General features: G+C 43.1%; 1 protein-coding gene across 2 annotated transcripts in view; it reads left to right on the top strand.

Annotated features, from left to right (window-relative positions):
* The window catches only part of LOC137413476 (uncharacterized), a 479,888-nt gene that overhangs the window by 386,364 nt on the left and 72,876 nt on the right, over positions 1 to 20,648 (top strand). The gene's annotated exons all lie outside the window — the stretch shown is intronic.

The following is a 20,648-nucleotide window of genomic DNA, read 5'->3' as shown; positions in this document are numbered from 1 at the left end:
AATGGCACATTCATCCCAGTAAGCTGGTACTCATTTTAGTCAGGTTCACTATGTCAATAAATTATATTTCGTTCAAAATCATGGTAGATTAGCAAACCTATACATTTTTGGAAAGGTTATAGCATAAGGAAACTAAAAATCAATGTTTACATTTGGAGAGATACCTGTATGGCGGCCATTTTGGATTTTCAAAATGGCCACTGTAAAATACATATTTTGTTCTATTTCTGCCTCTAATTACCCTAAAAACTTTTAAAAATATACTAAACCTATATTTTCAGGGACAAGGAATCCAATGAAAGTATCAAATTAGTGCTATGGCGAATGGTAAGACACGAATCAAAGGTTTTGAATTGCAAAATACTGTCTTTATATTCGCGATAAGTTGCATAATCAAATACATGTTATCATTTTGTACAGGCAGTTAATAACATCAAAATGTGTCACAATAATTCATATCACCAAACATACACAGGCAGTCAGCAAAATCATATATACACATGCAGTCAGTATAACTTCACATCTACACAGGCAGTCAATGACAAAATATACACAGGCAGTCAATGGCATCAAACATACACGATTACAGAATATGCCATTTAGAGTTCGTCATCACTGTCCTGTGTGTCGTATCCGACAATATAGTCCGCATCGTTTTCACAGTCCGTTCCACACAAGCAAAGGTCGGTCAAATTGATTGGCAAATCGAATTGGTCGAATGGTCGATCGAATCGAATTCGATGAATCGAATCGAATCGAATCGATCGAATGGTCGATCGAAGCGATTGGTCGAATTGGTCGAATCGAATTGATCAGAATTGGCAAATGTAAACATTGATTTTCAGATTTTCCATGTAATAACGTTTCCAAAAATGTATAGGTTTGCTAATCTACCATGATTTTGAACGAAAAAACATAGTGAACCTGACTATTTCACTGACCTCGGAAGGAGGACAGGCTGAGTCAAGCCCACCTGGTGTTAATTCAACGACCGACCCGGGATTTGACCTCAGAATCGCAAGTCAGCACCCTAACTGTTCAGCCAACACCAGCCTTATATATATATATATATATATATATATATATATATATATATATATATATATATATATATATATATACTCGTATATTGTAGTCTGTGTTCTCACTGGCTGGGGGTGGGGGTATGTACACATCCGGGTGTAGCTGCTGCATGTGGAGGCGTATGTGCCCCTGCTGGCCCACCTTAGCTGACCGTATCAAGGTTGAAGGGCCGAAACGGGATGATGCTGAGGACCTTGACTGAGGACCCGGTCAGTGAGGCACACTTGTGACCAGGTGTGTTTTGAAATTACATATATATGTATATATCATCTGTTTATACATATAATATATTATCATATATTATATGTATATGCAGCTGAAAATAAAAATACAAAAAGCTGTGGGCCAAACCTACATTTATTTAAAACACTAGAAACACCCCCTCCATTCGGGAGTATTGGCAAGTTATCACGAGGGAGGAGGGGGTATTTTTCATCCTTTTGCCTATCACATAATCCTGGGTACTAGCAACATGTATACAAAATTTTGTGGAGATCGGAGCAGTCCTGTTTTTTTAATATTATTTTCAGATAGACATACATGCATACATACATACACACATACAGTGCATTCAGAAAGTATTCAGACCCCTTCATTTTTTTCACATTTTGTTATGTTGCAGCCTTATGCTGAAATCGTTTAAATTCATTTTTTCCCTCATCAATCTACACTCAATACCCCATAATGACAAAGAGAAAACAGGATTTTAGAAAGTTTTGCAAATTTATTAAAAAGAAAAAACTGAAATATCACATTGACAAAAGCATTCAGAACCTTTGCTATGACACTTGAAATTTAGCTCAGGTGCCTCCCATTTCTCTTGATAATCTTTGAGATGTTTCTACACCTTGATTGGAGTCCACCTGTGGTAAATTCAATTGATTGGGCATGATTTGGAAAGGCACACACCTGTCTATATAAAGTCTCACACCTGACAATGCATATCAGAGCAAAAATCAAGCCATGAGGTCGAAGGAACTGTCTGCAGAGCTCAGAGACAGGATTGTGTCGAGGCACAGATCTGGGGAAGCCGACAAAAAAGGTTCTGCTGCATTGAAGGTTCCCAAGAGCACAGTGGCCTCCATAATCCTTAAATGGAAGAAGTTTGGAACAACCAGGACTCTTCCTAGAGCTGGCCGCCCAGCCAAACTGAGCAATCGGGGGAGAAGGGCCTTGGTAAGAGAGGTGACCAAGAACCCGATGGTCACTCTGGCTGAGCTCCAGAGATCCTGTGTGGAGATGGGAGAAACTTCCAGAAGGACAACCATCACTGCAACACTCCACTGATCTGGGCTTCATGGCAGAGTAGCCAGACGGAAGCCTCTCCTCAGTGAAAGACACATGAAAGCCCGCTTGGAGTTTGCAAAAAAGCACCAAAAGGATTCTCAGACTGTGAGAAACAAGATTCTGTGGGCTTTCATGTGTCTTTCACTGAGGAGAGGCTTCAACATAACAAAATGGGTTCTGAATACTTTCTGAATGCACTTACATATAATTTCCTTGTTTAATATTGTAGGACAAAACACATTGGAATGGCTCTGTACACAGTAAAGCAACTGATGACTGGGTGCTCTCCTTTTCTCCACCCTCTTCCTCTCCTCCCCTTCCTCTTCTTTATCAATTTATACTCATATCAAGAACATTCATGAAACCCCTCTTTCTATCAACAAATCATAATTATTACATTATTCTATATCTCAAAGTAACCAGCAATTTCAAACTGTTGTGATCTTTCGATACAGCTGAAAGTCTAACAACAATATTATTCCTACGAGGTGTCTACATGACCATGTTGTGGAACGTCGGCCGAGGCCCTCACCTTCTTTTTATTCTGTCAGCACTTTTCACCTTTATTCACTTTTCAATTTGTTTTCTCCACAACCGCTTAAACGATTCACATGAAACTTTAAACGTAGGAGTGCCTACCCATGGAGAATCTTACAACAAAGTAACGTGATGAATGAATATGAATTGATTAGGTCGTTTTAAGGCCATTTTCCCCGCTAGAGCGGGGGTTAGCCTTGCGGGCCCCATGACAATCATGGTTCCCTGTTTGAGGCAATGCTTTTATGGCCGGATGCCCTTCCTGGCGCCAACCCTTGGTCGCCTCTGACGATGCGCAGGGATACGGTGTGTTCTAAACCGGGGTACACACCATGATTACAAAGTAACATGATGATTGGATGGAAAATGCAGCTGGCATTCCAAAAAGTCTGTTTTCTGTAAGCATGGGTTGTGGGGTATATCAGGTATCAGGAATAAACGACCTCACTTCGCTGAGCCTTGACTGAACAACTTGTCACCTTTTTAGTCTACTCAACTTTTAGAATAAAGATCTCCAATCATCTCCATTCACCAATCAGCTCTCAGCTAATCCATTAAAACCAGCTGCAGCTAGGACTTTATAATTCGTCACCACTACTGCTTACCTTGTGTAGCTTTTCTTGGTCACTTTATGCAGCTTTTTTGGTGAGGACAGAATAGTTCAGACAATATATAATTATATATATATATATATACGACCGGTCAGAAGTTTTAGAACACCTCAATTTTTCCAGTTTTTATTGAAATTTACACAGTTTAATGTCCAGTGAATAACCTGAAATGGTACAAAGGTAAGCAGTAAACTGCAAGAGGTTAAAAAAAAAAAGCTTAGGTTATCAAAAACGGGAAAATAATGTAAATTGCACAGTTATATTGTAAAAAAAAGGCCTTCTTCAGGGAACAAGTAATGGGTTAACAACTTACTGGGTAATGGGTTCTGCAGCAATGTAAGTAAATTAAGCCTTGAAAGTTGATGCAAACAATTCCCACAGGTGTCCCAACCTCTACTGATTAATTGATTACAAACCCCCTGTCTGTATAAAAGCAGTATTGGAACACACTTTTATTACACCCTCTGAAACATTATTTGGACAATATTGCACTGCAGGAAGTAGAAAATTGGAAACTGGAGGAAACTCTGACAGGAAGAGGTCTGGCAGACCCAAAGCGACAACAGAATCAGAAGACAAGTTTCTGAGAGTCAACAGCTTGCGTGATAGGCAGCTCACAGGACAACAGCTTCAAGCACAGCTTAACACTAGTCGAAGTAAGCAAGTCTCAGTTTCAACTGTGAAGAGAAGACTTCGAGCTGCAGGTTTGACAGGTCGAGTGGCAGTAAGAAAGCCATTGCTAAGATGGCAAAATAAGAAAAAGAGGCTTGCCTGGGCCATAAAGCACCGCCATGGACTACTGAAGACTGGAAGAAGGTCTTATGGACCGATGAATCCAAATTTGAAATCTTTGGTTCATCACGCAAGGTTTTTGTACGCCGTCGAGAAGGTGAAAGGATGGTTCCTCAGTGTGTGACACCAACTGTCAAACATGGAGGAGGAAGCGTGATGGTCTGGGGCTCTTTTACTGGATCCAGAGTCGACCACTTGCACAGAGTGACTGGCACCCGAAACCAAAAGGGCTACCACAGCATTTTGCAGCGCCATGCAATACCCTCTGGTATACACCTAGTTGTTCAAGGGTTCATCCTTCAGCAAGATAATGACCCTAAACACACCTCCAGGCTATGTCAAAACTACCTTCGAGGAAAAGAACAAGACGGTCGGCTTCAAATCATGGAATGGCCAGCACAGTCTCCAGACTTAATCCCCATCGAGCTGATTTGGGATGAAAGAACTGGACAGAAGGGTGAAAGCAAAGCAACCTCCAAGTGCAACACATTTGTGGGAACTTCTGCAACGGTGTTGGGAAGAACTTCCCGAACAATATTTGATTTCCATTGCAGAAAGAATGCCACGAGTGTGTTCGGCGGTTATATCTGCAAAAGGTGGCTACTTTGCTGAGTCAAAATTTTAAATTAAATTTTGTTAAACAAAATGATTCTATGATTTCTTTTTTTGTCTCCAATTGTTTATTTCTTCTATGCTTAATTTCAGAGTACATTGAGACATTAAACTGCGTAAATTTCAATAAAAACTAGAAAAATTTAGGTGTTCTAAAACTTTTGACCTGTAGTATATATATATATATATATATATATATATATATATATATATATATATATATATATATATATATATATATATACATATATATATATATATATATATATATACATATATATATATATATATATATATATATATATATATAGATATATATATATATATATATATATATATATATATATATATATATAGATATATATATATATATACACACATAGGTGGGCATCGTTACTCAAAAAAGTAACTTCGTTACCTGTTACTCCGTTACTCCGCTACTTTTGTTAAATAAAGTCAAAGAAACGCCAGAAAGCATATTTTTTTATTATACAAAGGGAAGAAATAAAAAAGCGCTTAAAAAGGTTCAAAACTGAGCTTATCGGTGATGGCCTGGGCGAGGACCACAAAGGTGTGATGGCCTCGGAGCCGACAGAAGGCCAGGACGGCGTGCTGTCTGGCGCGGGTCTTCGGGTCCACCCAGTGCGCCGTCATCCTCCAGCGGTGGCGTGAACATGTCTTCGTCTTGGCTGGACATTGTTAATGTTAGGTAACTTCAAGCAAGAGTCAAGACAAGTTAAGTCTTGGACGATAAGTTGGACGATAGAGAAATGATGCTGCTGCTGCTAAGAACACTGCAGAACTGAAGTTCTGAACACGGAACGGAAATGGAAGTCAGCTATCGCCGCAGCTCGGCTTCATTTGTATCGGCGCACGCTATTGGCTGTTGGCTATTCAAGCGGCCAATAGCGTGCGCCGATACAAAATGAAGCCGAGCGGACCAAAAAGTAGCGGACTAACGGAGTAACGGAGCAAAAAGTAGCGGAGTAGCGGACCAAAATTTAACTTCCGTTACTTGGTCCGTTACAGTAAAAAAAAAATAGTGGTCCGTTACTCCGTTACTCAAAAAAGTAACTTCGTTAGTAATGGAGTAACGGAGTAACGGACCGGTGCCCACCTATGTATATACAGTCACGTGAAAAAGTAAGTACACCCCATGTAAAGTTTTGACTTTTTCAGCATATTTCAACATACAGCTATTTGATCTTCATTTCAACAATATTGATAGATAAAGGTGATATAATATAACAAATATCATGAAACATTTACATTTTGTAGTCCATTGTATAATTTAAATAAACATAAATGCAAATTTCGCATGTGGAAAAAGTAAGTACACCCTTGGCTCTAATAGGTGGTATTGCCCACTTTGGCAGAAACAACCTCAAGTAGGCGTTTCTTATAACTGTCTACTAGTCTCTGACATCGACTGGAAGAAATTTTTGCCCACTCCTCCATGCAGAATTATTTCAGCTGTGCGATGTTTGAGGGGTTTCTTGCATGCACAGCTCGTTTCAAATCCCCCCACAGCATCTCGATGGGATTTAGATCCGGGCTTTGACTTGGCCATTCAAGAACCTTCCAATTCTTTCTTTTCGGCCATTCCTTGGTGGATTTACTGGTATGTTTAGGGTCATTGTCATGTTGCAAGGTTTACCTTCAGTTGAGCTTCAACTTTTCGACAGATGGCCTCACATTATCCTCAGGCACCCTGTGGTACAATGAAGAATTCATAGTGGATTATATGATGGTGAGCTGCCCAGGCCCTGATGTAGCAAAGCTGCCCCAAACCATAATATTTCCACCACCATGCTTTCCAGTTGGTATCAGGTTCTTGTGGTCAAATGCTGTCTTTGGTTTTCGCCAAACATGTCTTCTGGTACTGTGGCCAAATAGCTCTACCATTGACTCATCTGTCCAGAGCACATTGTTCCAGAAGTGCTGGTCTTTGCCTCGGTGTTCAATGGCAAACTTTAGTCTGGCCCTGATGTTCTTTCTGGACAGCAAAGGTTTCCTCCTGGCACACCTCCCATGTAGATCAAATTTGTGCAGCCTCTTTACAATGGTAGACTCGTGCACTTTGACATCAACAGTGGCAAGAGCTACCTGTAAGTCCCATGATGACATTCTGGGTTTCTTAGAGACTTCTTTCTGCATCTTGCGGTCTGCTCTCAGGCTGAACTTGCTGGGACAGCCTGGCCTGAACAAGTTGGCAGTTGTTTGGAATCTTCTACACTTGTAGATGATCTTCCGCACAGTCGAATGATTGATTTCAAATTGTTTGGAGATCTTTTTAAATCCCTTCCCAGACTCGTAGGCATCTATAACCTTCTTTCTGAAGGCCTCAGAGAGCTCTTTTGATCTCGGCATGGTGACGCCGCACACTTCAACAACAAAGAGCAAACAAAACTAAATGTCTGAGGTTTAAATAAAACAGGTTCCTCCAAGATCCTCTCCAACGATGTTCTAATCATTTGCACCTGAGCTGGTGCACCTGATTCTAATTTTAGGTATTTGAAGTAGTGATAAATGTAGGGGTGTACTTACTTTTTCCACATGCGAAATTTGCATTTATGTTGATTTAAATTATACAATGGACTACAAAATGTAAATGTTTCATGATATTTGTTATATTATATCACCTTTTTCTGTCAATATTGTTGAAATGAAGACCAAATGGCTGTATGTTGAAAAAGTCAAAACTTTACATGGGGTGTACTTACTTTTTCACGTGACTGTATATGTAAATATCTATATGTAACAACATTATATACATATATATATATGTACATATATGTAAATATGTATGTGTATCTGTATATATGAATATATATGTATGTGTATATATGTATATGTATATTAAGTAATGACTTGCGGTTGGGATTAAAATCAAATTAATCCATTTTTAATTATCCAACCTTTAATGAGCAAACAAACAACTGCTCGACGTTTCGATCAGCAACACGGACAAACGTGCATCCACTGACCTTTCTCAAGAGTAAAGCAAGACAACTCTATACCCTCCCTTATATACGGGAAAAAGGGGTGGGGGCACCGAACTACCAATCAGTGCCATTCAAATTTAAACCGTACATCAAAACCGTTGCACCAGTGAAACCACACCTTGGGATGTTACATCAAAACAACCGTTAAATCACACGTTGAATCAAACAAAACGTAGCATAATTCAAATCAATTGATGAAAAATAAACAACATGATTGGTAATCATTTATATGCTTGGTGACGCAGTTTCTCTGGTACGTTTCTGCATGAGAGGGCCAAAAGCTAGTGGTAAGTCCAACACCTCCTCTGTGATCGACAAAACAGACTCCTCTACATGCCATGCTTCCAAAATCCTCCTCCTTCGTTTACTGGGGGTTGCCACCAAAATGCTGGCACTATCCCATAGTGGAACATGGCCGGCCTTCAGACCATGTTTGGCAATGGCAGGTCTCTTTGGATAGTTGCACTCGAAGGCCTTGCGGTGTTCATTGACACGTTGTCTTAATGTTCTCCCTGTCTCACCAATATATATTCAGCCCCACAAACACAGGGAACCCTGTATACCACCGCTGCCCGGTCATTCCTTGGAAGCTTATCCTTAACATGCATTAGTGCCTGTTTTATGGTGAACATAGGTTTGTAACTTACCCTCACACCTGCCAATTTTAACAGTCTGCCATTCCTTTGGGACACCCCCGGCACAAAAGGCAAAACACAATAACCTTTTGGTTGTACCTGTGTGAAAGACCTGTTGCGAGGCTCTGCCAAATCGCATCCCTTTTTGGTAATAATCTGTCCGGGTAGCCATTGGTCTTCAGTACATCTTGTAGATGTTTTACCTCTCTCCTTTTATCTTTGATTGTCGATGGTAAATCACGTGCCCTTTTAAGGAGGGTGTGCACAACAACTCGTTTGTGGTCCATGGGATGGCAAGAGTCAAAATCCAAGTACCGATCAGTGTGAGTGGGTTTCCTGTAAACAGTGATGTTCAAATTTCCTCTTGGACCCCTTGTCACCCAGGTGTCCAGGAAGGCGATGGGTCCATTCCGTTCCTTTTCAAGGGTGAAACTGATGGAAGGAAAGGTCTTCCCAATAGACTCATGTATGTTACTAATTGACTCGCTGGAACAGATGACAAACGTGTCATCCACGTAACGATACCATACACTTGGCTGTGTTATGATGGATGGGATGGTATGTTCCTCCAACTCCTCCAGCACCATGTTTGCCACCACAGCAGATACCAGAGAGATTAAAATTTCAATTGTTTCAATTTAATTTCAATTAAAATTTCAAATTGTTTTATTCAATGTGTGATTTAACGGTTGTTTTGATGTAACATCCCAAGGTGTGGTTTCAGTGGTGCAACGGTTTTGATGTACGGTTTAAATTTGAATGGCACGAGTTGTTCCGGCATTGATTGGTGTTTTTTTTTTTAAGATCGGCACCCCTTATCTATATAAATAAAGGAGTGTCTGTGTGTGTGTGTGTGTGTGTGTGTCTGTCTGGATGTCCGCTTATAACTCAAGAACTACACATCGGAGAAACGTTTTAGACACAGATTCGGAATCAGCATAAAATTCCGGTGGTTATAGGCTACTTTTTATTTTAATATCAATGGTTTAAAAAACCGGGCCAGCTGCAATTCCATGGTGTAGTTTGTGGCGGCGCTATTGCCCCTTTCCGATCCCATGACGCATTGCGATTCCGATTCGCGATAAGGTCTATGCGCTATCACCGACACTTTTCCACCTTTTCCATACCTTTTAATCAGATTTACCTTATCGTCCATTGTAACCACATTACGCTTGGAAACACTAGCATTATCCTTCTTCGGACCCATGGCTAACAGACACAGTAAAGGAATACTGTACGTCGCCTCTGTTTTGAATGAGAACCAGCGGTTGCGCGTACATACAGTATACTGTACGTACATATTTATATATTTTTAATGTGCTTTTTATTGTATTTTACATTGTTTTCTAGCTTCTTTTATTGTTAATTTATGTACTATTTTATTTATTTTAAATATATTTTTAAGGAAAACAAATGTTTTCACGTCCGTAGGAGTGACGTAATGTCACACATAATGATGTTCGCTGCCCAGTCATGAAAGAAATTATGATTCTCTTGCCAAAGTGACATGAAGATCAGGCAGTAAACCTCCCAACTGAGTTTCTCAACAGTCGTCAGCCTCAAGGACTCCCAACACACAGGTTGATTCTCAAGGTGGGAGCACCAATCATGCTTCTAAGGAATCTTGATCCACCAAAGCTGTGTAATGGAACACGATTGACAATCCAGCAAATGATGCCGCATGTCCTAGAGGCAACCATCCTCTCAGGACAATACAGAGGAGAGAAAGTATTCATTCCAAGGATACCACTTATTCCACCTGACCTTCCATTCTCCTTCAAGAGGATTCAGTTCCCCCATCAGGCTATGTTTTGCTATGCCCATCAACAGGGCGCAGGGGCAATCAATGAAGGTTGTAGGCCTGAACTTCACAGAACAAGTGTTTGCCCATGGCCAGCTGTACGTGGGCTGCTCGAGGGTTGGAAAACCAAGCAATCTTTATGTCTTGGCACCACGTAAGAAAACCAGAAATGTTGTATACCCAGAGGTTTTGAGAAATAGAAAATTGAAAAAACGTCATGTAGGAAATGTACTGTGATATTGCTCTAAAATATACATGTTCTTTTCATCATATATTTGTATTATTCGTATTCAACCCGGGCGAAGCCGGGTACCTCAGCTAGTTCCCTTATATAAGGGAGGGTATAGAGTTGTTTTGCTTCACTCTTGAGAAAGGTCAGTGGATGCACGTTTATCCGTGTTGCTGATCGAAACGTCGAGCAGTTGTTTGTTTGCTCATTAAAGGTTGGAGAACTAAAAATGGATTCATTTGTATATGTATATATATATATATATGTGTGTGTATATATATATATATATATACACCACATGAACAAAAGTATGCGGACACCCAAACATCGAACATCTCATTCCAAAATCATGGGCATTAATATTGAGTTGGTCCACCCTTTTCTGCTATAACAGCCTCCACTCTTCTGGGAAGGATTTCCACTTGATGTTGGAACATTGCTATGGGGATTTGCTTCCATTCAGCCACAAGAGCATTGATGAGGTTGGGCACTGATGTTGGCCGATTAGGCCTGGCTCGCAGTCCGCATTCCAATTCATCCCAATGGTGTTCGATGGGGTTGAGGTCAGGGCTCTGTGCAGGCCAGTCAAGTTCTTCCACTTCCACATATGGACCTCGCTTTGTGCACGGGGGAATTGTCACCCTGAAACAGGAAAGGGCCTTCCCCAAACTGTTGCCACAAAGTTGGAAGCACACAATCGTCTAGAATGTCATTGTTTGCTGTTGCGTTAAGATTTCCCTTCACTGGAACTAAGGGGCCCAGCCCAAACCATGAAAAACAGCCTCAGATCATTATTCCTCCTCCACCAAACTTTACAGTTGGCACTGGCATCCGCCAAACCCAGATTCGTCCGTCGGTCTGCCAGATGGTGAAGCGTGATTCATCACTCCAGAGAACGCGTTTCCCAACGCGAGCTTTACACCTCTCCAGCCGACTCTTGGCATTGCACATGGTGATCTTAGGCTTGTGTGCGTCTGCTCGGCCATGGAAACCCAGTTCATGAAGCTCCCGACAAACAGTTGTTGTGCTGACATTTCTTCCAGAGGCATTTTGGAACTCGGTCATGAGTGTTACAACTGAGGAAGTGCTCTGCGCTTCAGCACTCGGCGGTCCCATTCTGTGAGCTTGTGTGGCCTGCCACTTTGCGGCTGAGCTGTTGTTGTTCCGAGACGTTTCCACTTCACAACAACAGCACTTCCAGTTGACCAGGACAGCGCTAAAAGGGCAGAAATTTGACGAACTGACTTGTTGGAAAGGTGGCATCCTATGATGGCGCCACGTTGAAAGTCACTGATCTCTTCAGTATGGCCCATTCTACTGCCAATGTTTGTCTCTGGAGATTGCATGGCTGTGTGCTTGATTATATATACCTGTCAGCAATGGGTGTGGCTATATATATATTGAGAACAGATCCCATAACTGTGGTGGTAACCAGGAAGCAAGTGTCACACCAGCTAATGTTGCATGTATGCTGATCAACAGGAAATTTCTTTCTTTAACCTGTCTCTGCTACAGAAAACACTTCTGGGGGTAGCCAAGAACAATTTTAATTTAAAATAAGCTCTTCTGGCTGAACAGTTGCGTAGGCTCTGCCTATTAGGCATGAGCTTTGTAGACCAACAACCCTCGATTTCCCAGTAGGATTGCACTGAAGCTAATATTGGCGCGTCACGTGCTCTGAGCCTGAGGCCTCCGCGAATAATCAAAACTATGTTGAATTACTATTCCCATTTACAATCCCCAATGTTCATCCGATTAATAAATATAACTGGTGATGGGTTACGTGCCTGAAGGCAAAAGGTGGGAAGACTTCTTTATACTTGATTAAATGCTTGTTGAAAAATACGATCTTATGTACAATAAGGAAATAAATAATATGATGTTATGTACAAAGGAAATAAATAACCCGCTGTGGCACTAACAATACCGATTCACATAACAATGGGAGAAGGCAAGGACTTTAGGCAGGCATGAGCTGCTTTGGAGCTGGTGCCATGCAGGTTGGCAGCTTGGGTAAGTGTGGCTGCACCTTCACAAGGTGAAGGAAGAACCAGGCATCTTCACAAGTTGAAGTGTGGCCCGGGAAGCTATAGCAATGAATGATGATTAAGCAAAAGGCAAATTGTCTTCCCCTTGAAACCAAAATGTGATCTGCCGTGCTCATGTGCAGCATGGCCTTTGTCACCTCCAGGACCCCATTCATGCTCAGCGGGTCACTCTCATTAGCCACCCGCTTGAGTGGATGATGCCTTCCTGCCAAAAGCCCCTCAGGATGGGGCAGCCCATATTAACAGTATGCCGCCCCTCTCAAGAGCTCCCTCCACAGCTCACTTTACCCCAATGGTTTGCAGTCTGCCAGCCAAACAGTTCATGATGGTGTCCCATGGAAATCACGTATCATTTTCCCGTGCGCTTTTGTGCTGAAGTGCTCCACCTGGCCCGGCCTGTGCAGGTGGTTTTACACCATACAACTTTACCCTATTCTGCTCTAAGATTTATAATCTCCGCTCTAAGGTTTGCAATCACTGCCTCCTCGGTGCACATTCACCATACGACTTACCTGGGACAGATATCTAATACAAGGACAAATCTAACTAACTCCAACACATGGTCCATACTACTCTTAACACAATCTATCTATGGATCTGCACTCCTTTCCCTTCCCCCCTCCAACCCTCTTCAACGTAACACAGCCCCATCCCTGGAAGCTTCGGCTCCTGCCAAATGTTCTGGCCTTAAAACTTACAGACACACACCCAATTGTATTATCCATTAACGTAGAGAGGGCTATAGGAGGCGAACCACAGCTACCTTACTGTACTATCTCTTTCTGTTTCCATGAAATTCACAAATTCTTAAAATGTACAATAATTCTTTCTACAAAAATGTCTTCATCAATAATTTCCATCCTCTGCTCCATGGTCTTCAGGTGTTCATGGGCATGGAGAGAAGAAAGCAACAAAAACAACAAAGCAAATGGGCCTACCTTAACTGACAATTTAACGGAACTAATTACAAACCCAATTAATTGACCACGTCCGCAAGTCAATTGCTCCAGCAGTCAGCTGAGCCCAATTTCCCAATTTCGAAGCTACCTACCAATTTCATGGGCTATCTTCCCTCTAAAATGGATATCAAGTCTCACGTGACTGAGTGGTACATTCCCATGTACACAGCACATCAATAACCATTGTATTCATTATCTGCAAGGCCATGTCATCACAATTACCTGCAGGTGTCACCTCTACTCAGCAGCAAGGAAGTCCTACAATGTGGCGGTGGGGTGGGAGTGTGCCAATTTTTGGTGTGGCCCGCAGCACAAAAATAAAGCCTAATCTCAAGGGAAATCCTGGATTCCCCATCCACCTCACCCACCAGCACCACCGCAACTCCCCCGGCTCTACCCCTCACTGACCAGGGTCCACCAAGGCTCCAAGGCCTTTCATTGTTCTCAAGGGTCTTCCACCCCATGGCTGACTGTGCTGACCCTCCTCCCGGCAAGTTTTCCACAACCAGTCACTTGATGGAGTACTTGGGGCAAGGCATAGCAGAGCCCCAGGATTTCCACTCCCCACTGGAGCCAAATCCACCTGCGGTCATGCACCACTTCCCCACCCACAACCCTTACATGCAGAGATCTCTCCTCAGCTGCTATTCATCCTACAAACCCCTGTAGTACACGCTAAAGGATGTGTTCCTACCTGTCCTGGCCTGCATGGCTATAATCACAATACATAATAAAAGAAAACAACAATCACCAATTAAAATTTCTTTGTTCACATACACCAACATTTTTACCCCTTCCACTCGATCCACGTGCAAGCCTTCATGGCCGCTCTTCACCCATACCATACCAATTCCCGACTCACCTGCATACCCCCAAAGCAAAGCATGGTGAGTCGTGCCAATGGGGAAAGGTAAATTTAGCTTTTCCAATTACCACTTGGGAGCTTGTTCAATGCCAGTAGCACCTGCTGCAGCCATTCTACTCATTTCAAACATGCCAATTAAAACCCAGGGCTCTCTTCCCAAACTGAGAGCCCATTAAATCATGGCGGACTATCTGTGGAAGGTTAAGCGTGCCTCTCTGGGCCTTTCCCAATAATTTCAAATAATTTCAATTTTACACCACAATATTCCACAGATGCCCTGGTTGGTCGTGCGGTGGGCAGTACTGTACTCTACCTGGTCCATGCAGTTTGAAACCTTCATCCATAGACCATTCCAGCATGGCAGGTCTCCCCTTCATGGCTTTCCTGTAGGCTCAGAGAGAGGCTGCTAGACCGTAAACCAGAGTAGTCATTTCCTTAGGCCCTTAATGGTCCTCCTTGGTGCCACCACCAAGGCACATTCCATCACACCTTTCCCTAGTGGTCCTCTCGTCGCAACCTGGTAGTTGAGTGGGGGGGGGGGGGGGGTGGGGGGGGGGGGACAGGGACAACCTCGGTCACCCAGTGATCTCGTACCCTCCAGGGTCAGGAGACTCCACTGGCTCAAGACATTAGCTTGGGTGGTGTCCCGATGGACATATGATGCCCCAGAACACCAGATACCTCTCCCTCACCTTGTGTGGCCCATGTCATACCACACCTATAGTCAGACCCCACATCCAAATGCTGCCAGTGGAGATTCCCAGAGGCCCGGAGCTTCGCAATTTCCGAGTGTGACAATTGCCCATGAAGTCTTTCTCATTAACCGCCACTACACCGAATCCTACAGCCTGGGGACCAAGTCCCACCAAGGCTGCTCCAATTTATATTTTCAGTCCTCGTTTGTGTAATTTTGGCTCCGGACAAAGAACGTATGAACCTTGGATTATGCCCCCTTTTGCAGCTGCTGCAGGTCTTCATCCTCCAGCTCCTCCAACCCTTCCCAATTTACATGAGCGGCCAGATGCTCATGACTCACTGTACCTACCTTATCGCAAAAACATTTAAAGTCACACCTGGCTCATTATGACACATTTCCACAATGGCCTGTCTCTTTCTCTTGGTGCAAAGACTTAATTTTAACCTCTGCTCCATGGCTGCCAGTGCACACTCCATGCCCAGCGAGTCAATGACTCCTGTGCCGAGTCGACCCCCACAGGGGTCGATTGTGCTGATGGCCACAGGGCAGTGGTTACAAGGCAGGGGTCTTGAACACCCCCTATCCTGGTATCACATTCTCCGACACCAGCTCGCATACCTCAATGGCGTCGGTCCAGCCGCACACACTGGTGTAGGTCCGGCCTTGCATGATAGTGCATAGGTTCAGCCATGCCTACACACTGAACAAGTTCACATGCCACTCCACACGTCATAGACTTGAATGTCTGGCTCACGGGCTAAGGCTCGAGTATCTGCACATACTCCGGAGCTGGCGTGGAATCGCAATCTGCCAGTTCTGGGCACATCAAAAGGTCCCCTGCAGGGTTTAGCTGTGTGGTCTCACACACAACAGGGCCGCTCTGCTTCTCTCCCTCCTAACCCTCTACCTGCCTTGTCTCATGGACAATCTCTTTGATCTGGGGTAGAGCGACATCTACACGAGCGCATTGTTCATCCAGGCCATTACTCACTAAACACCAGGTCCCTGTTGTATTTTTCATTTTCTCTCCACAATTACCAATGGTATTTTCCACTCGTGTTCCCTGTTTTGTTATTGCTGCTTAATATCATCAAATGTTTCATTCATTTGTGCCATGAATTGTGCTTGTGCCATCATTTCCCTGAGCATGACCTGTATCAACATCGTGACTGCCTCCTGGTTGGACCACTCAAGAGTATGAGGGAGGTTCCTAGCCTATTCTTCTCCCAGCTATGCCCATCCCCCAGCTTGCCTCCAAGCAAGTGTTCACCACAGTCCACCATTTTGTCGGCATCCACCTTTTTGTTCACCTTTTCCATACGAGCTCAATTTGAAAATAAAATCTTTTAAATTTGCACAACGCCAATCGAGCCTTTGTGCACAAATTTGAAGTTTTCCTAATGCCCCTTGGGGGATAGCAATACGAATCCCACATTTCTGACAACAGTTGTTGGCTGGATGTGATTTATACCCAGGTCCAATTATCTCACTCCAAAGATACCAGTTCTCGTGTCAGGAGGGGATTCTAACCTTGATCCAATTATCAAAAGGACCTGATGCCAGTCGTCATATCAGGAGTGACTGTTTTAAATTTGGAGTTCTTAATATCCCAATCTTTAATATCCCAAGTTATCGCATCAGAGGCGCAGCTAACACAGGTGCTCTGAGTTGAGGGTCTTTGACCCCTACAAATGATTGAAATGATGTTGGATTCACCATACTACATTCAGAATTACTATTGCCATTTACGATGCCACAAGGATCGCTCAATCAACAACCAAAAACTGGTGGTGGTCGCGCACATGAAGGCAAAAGGTGAGAAGACGTTTTTTATGGTTGAATTAATGTTTATTTTACAAGAAATACGGGGGATAGGTTGGGACAAGACGATCAAAATAAGGAACGGATCTGGTGGCCAATAGACACAGATAGGAATGAAAGAGGGGAGCAAACGCGATCTTATTTACAAAGTAAATAAATAACCCGCTAATGCGCCGACAATGCCAGATTCACACAACAAAAGGAGCAGGTGAAGACTTTAGGCAGGCAAGACCTGGTGTTGGGATGGTATCATGCAGGATGGCGTGGCACAAGGTGAAGTGCTGCACAGGAGGCGATGCAGATGAGTAAGCTAGGCGACGAGGAGATGACCATGAAGCAGAGGGAGAGATGTCTTCTTCTTGACACTAAAATGTGATCTGTTACATGCATGCATGAACTCAGCCTTCATTCCCTCTGGGACCACCATCATGCATGGTGGGTCCCTCTTATTCAACGGATGCTAGTGTGAGTGGTGACATCTTTCCTTATTAAAAGTGTTCCGCCTTTCTCCATGGCTGCGCAGCTCACTTTACCACCATGGCTTGAGGTCCGCAGGCCAAACAGTTCAAGATAGTGTCCCATGGAAACCACGTAACCCTCTCCCGTGTCTTTGTGTGAAGTCCCCCACCTGGCCTCGCATGTACTATACTGGAGAGTTTACACCATACAACTGAAGACCGAAGGATGTTGTCATAGAAACGCATGCAAACTAACCCACAGCGTCAGAATGCATTGTCAAACCAACACACAAATCCTATCCTACAGGGCCAGAATGCATGATTTTTCAATCAGCAAGGAATTTTGGGATTCCTGCTTTAAAAGTACACTGTCTAATGAAGCTTGTAAAACTAGTATACAGTGTAACAGTACTCATGCACTTTAGCTCAAAGGCCAAAGGACATCTTCAAACAAACCCCTACATCTGAGCGCACAAGGTCAGAACCCGTCATTCCCATCCGTTTATGAGTGAAGTCTTAAAAGTCCACCTTTTAAAATAAATAAATGGTTAAAAAATTAAACGCTATAACAAAGCTGAGGATGTGTACTTTGGCTTTGTCCTAAGGCCAAAGTACACAGTCTAACAAAGCTTATCAAAAAATGTACACATGCACTTTGGCCCAAAGGCCAAAGCACCTGGGCAAACAAACACATACACCCGAGCCCACAGGGCCAGAATGCATGATCATACCAACACATACATCCTATAACCCCCTTGGTGGGCTGGCATTGCTGGAAAAAAAAGTTTGGCTAACTGACACTGTGGTTAGTGGTGTAGCAGCAAACAGACTGCTCATTTGCAGTGAGTGGTTCTGTGGCTCTCACAGACTGCAACTAAAAGCCAGAAGTCGCTATTTCAACTGTAAGTCGTGTTTCCCGGCTGCACCATCCTTGTAAACGGGGTATTGGATGCCAACTCTGGTGGATGTGTGGCAGGTACCCTCTATTGGTCAGAACCCTTGCAGCAAATGCTGCTGTGGCGCAAGGGTTAACTGTCACCATTCCAGTGAAGTGGTACTATTTGGCATATATATTATACAGACTGACCTTGTTATACCTTTTTTTAGTGTGTCTTGGACTGCAATGGGTATCTCGTTCATTGAATAATTTTAACATTCTCATGCTTCTTCACCTTTGATTTAGAGTGTGCTATTGTTTCACTGTGATTGTAAAGTAGCAGCTTTCCCAATTTCCTTGATGTTTGCAGCCTCTGGTCCTGCTTGCTAGAGCTTAATGAGTGCAACGTGCATATAACATCCAATTTCTCATTCAATATTGTCGATTTCTTGCAAACTTCCATTAAAGTATTTAGCATTTGAAGGCTTAATTCAGTATGCTGATGCAAATTTAAAAGTTATTTTGAAAACATTACTCATAAAGTCCACTTCAGATTAATATTCATTATGACAAACATTCAAAAAGGGGTGGTGTCATGATATTCAGCATGGCGCAACGCAGAAACAGTACGTTCACCCACGTTCATGTCCAGCTGAGTCGATGTTCAGACACGTTAATCTACGTATCTACACACATTTGGCTAATAGAAGTTTGTTTGGCCAAAATAATTGGAGAACATTTTTGTGTTCAGCTCATGCATGTGTGTATGTGTGTCTGTCTATCTGTGTAACACTATCAGATACAAGAAAATTGCACGCAAATGGGAGCTAGGGGAAGGAGAATCAGGTTATAACTGCCAGTGAGGAAGGGTAGCTGATGGTGGTGGCAATGGTTGCACCTGAGTGACAAGAAGAGGAGATGTGTTCTTGGAGGTTGGAATGTAAAAAACAGCATCAATGTCATGACCTTCATGGTTTTCAGCACCCACATGGGCAGAAAGGTGAAGTGCTCAAAGGGGTTCAAAGAGGTTGAGTGGTGGTACTTCTCTCCCTCCAACCCCTGGAAAATGCATGCATATCTGACCGAAAACAACCTCAGATCATTACACAAAGCCCACTACAAGTGTCTCTCAAGAGACCCAGAACACAACATGTGGCCAACCTCAACAATGAACTTTCAAACTTGTCTGCTTCCTCAAATACCTGGTGGGGGCTTGTTAAGTCTGTCTCTGGAGTATGCTCCCCCCACCCCACATTATTTATCCCTTCCCTCACTTCAAATAGCACCATAGCTGACTCCTGTTTGTGAGAAGGCCGAATGCCTAAATTCTGTTCGATCCCTGTACCGAGCCTACCCTGTTGTACCAAACTGCTCCTGGACTGTCTTTCTCAACTGAGAAGATGAAGTGTTTTTTTATCAATCCTCGACTCCAATTCTGCAACAGGCCCAGGCGGCATGAGCGCCCGTGTCCTAAAAAAACAGCTCTGCCACTCCTGGACATCCTCATTTTTCTCTATTAACTCATATTATTTCGGTCACCTTCTGTCTACTTGTAAATCAGACATCATCACTGCAATGCACAAAAATGGTACAAAAACAGATACCCTTAACTACTACAAGCCTATTAGGTTACATACAATTATAAGCAAAGTCATGGAATCCAGCATTGCCGTTGAAATCAAATCTTTCCTTTTCTTTCACGACCTAATCTCACATCATTTTAGATTCAGACCTACGTTACTCTAATCTGGACATGCTGCTTCTGTTCTCCCAACGATGGATGGAGGCCCTCAATCTGAGATATGAGATCAGGGCCGTTTCACCAGACATAGCTCGAGCATTCAACACAGTCTGGCACTCGGCCTTGCTCTTCAAAGTCTCTGCCTATGGCATCCAAGGTCACCCCAACTCATAGCTTGCTGACTTCCTCGACTCTCGTAATCAGTGACTGGCTTTTAACTGGATCGTCTAATCTCACCTTTTCAAGGCTGGACTGCTCCTGGGCAGTGGATTGGGCTCAGTACTGCACCTCATCTTCATCAACAATTTTCCCATTCTCTGGAAAATCCTTGTACTTTTGCTCATAACTCTACCCTCTGCCACATCCCTCATCCTTAAGATAATAGGCAGGCAGCAGCCTTTTCCCTCTCTGCAGACCTTGAAAGAATCAGGAAGTTCTCCAACACTTGGGATGCGTCTTTCAACCCTGAGAAATCCCACAATCTGTCCCTCTGTCCCTCTCACACTCTCTCAGTCTCCTCAAGTCTCCACATCACAAACAACTCTGAGGTTAACGTTCTTGAACTCCAACAGCGAAATCTCTGTCTAAAT

The sequence above is a fragment of the Myxine glutinosa genome, chromosome 7 (genome assembly GCF_964187855.1).
Source record: "Myxine glutinosa chromosome 7, kmMyxGlut1.1, whole genome shotgun sequence".
Lineage (NCBI taxonomy): Eukaryota > Metazoa > Chordata > Myxini > Myxiniformes > Myxinidae > Myxine > Myxine glutinosa.
This window is presented reverse-complemented; position numbering and strand designations above follow the sequence as displayed.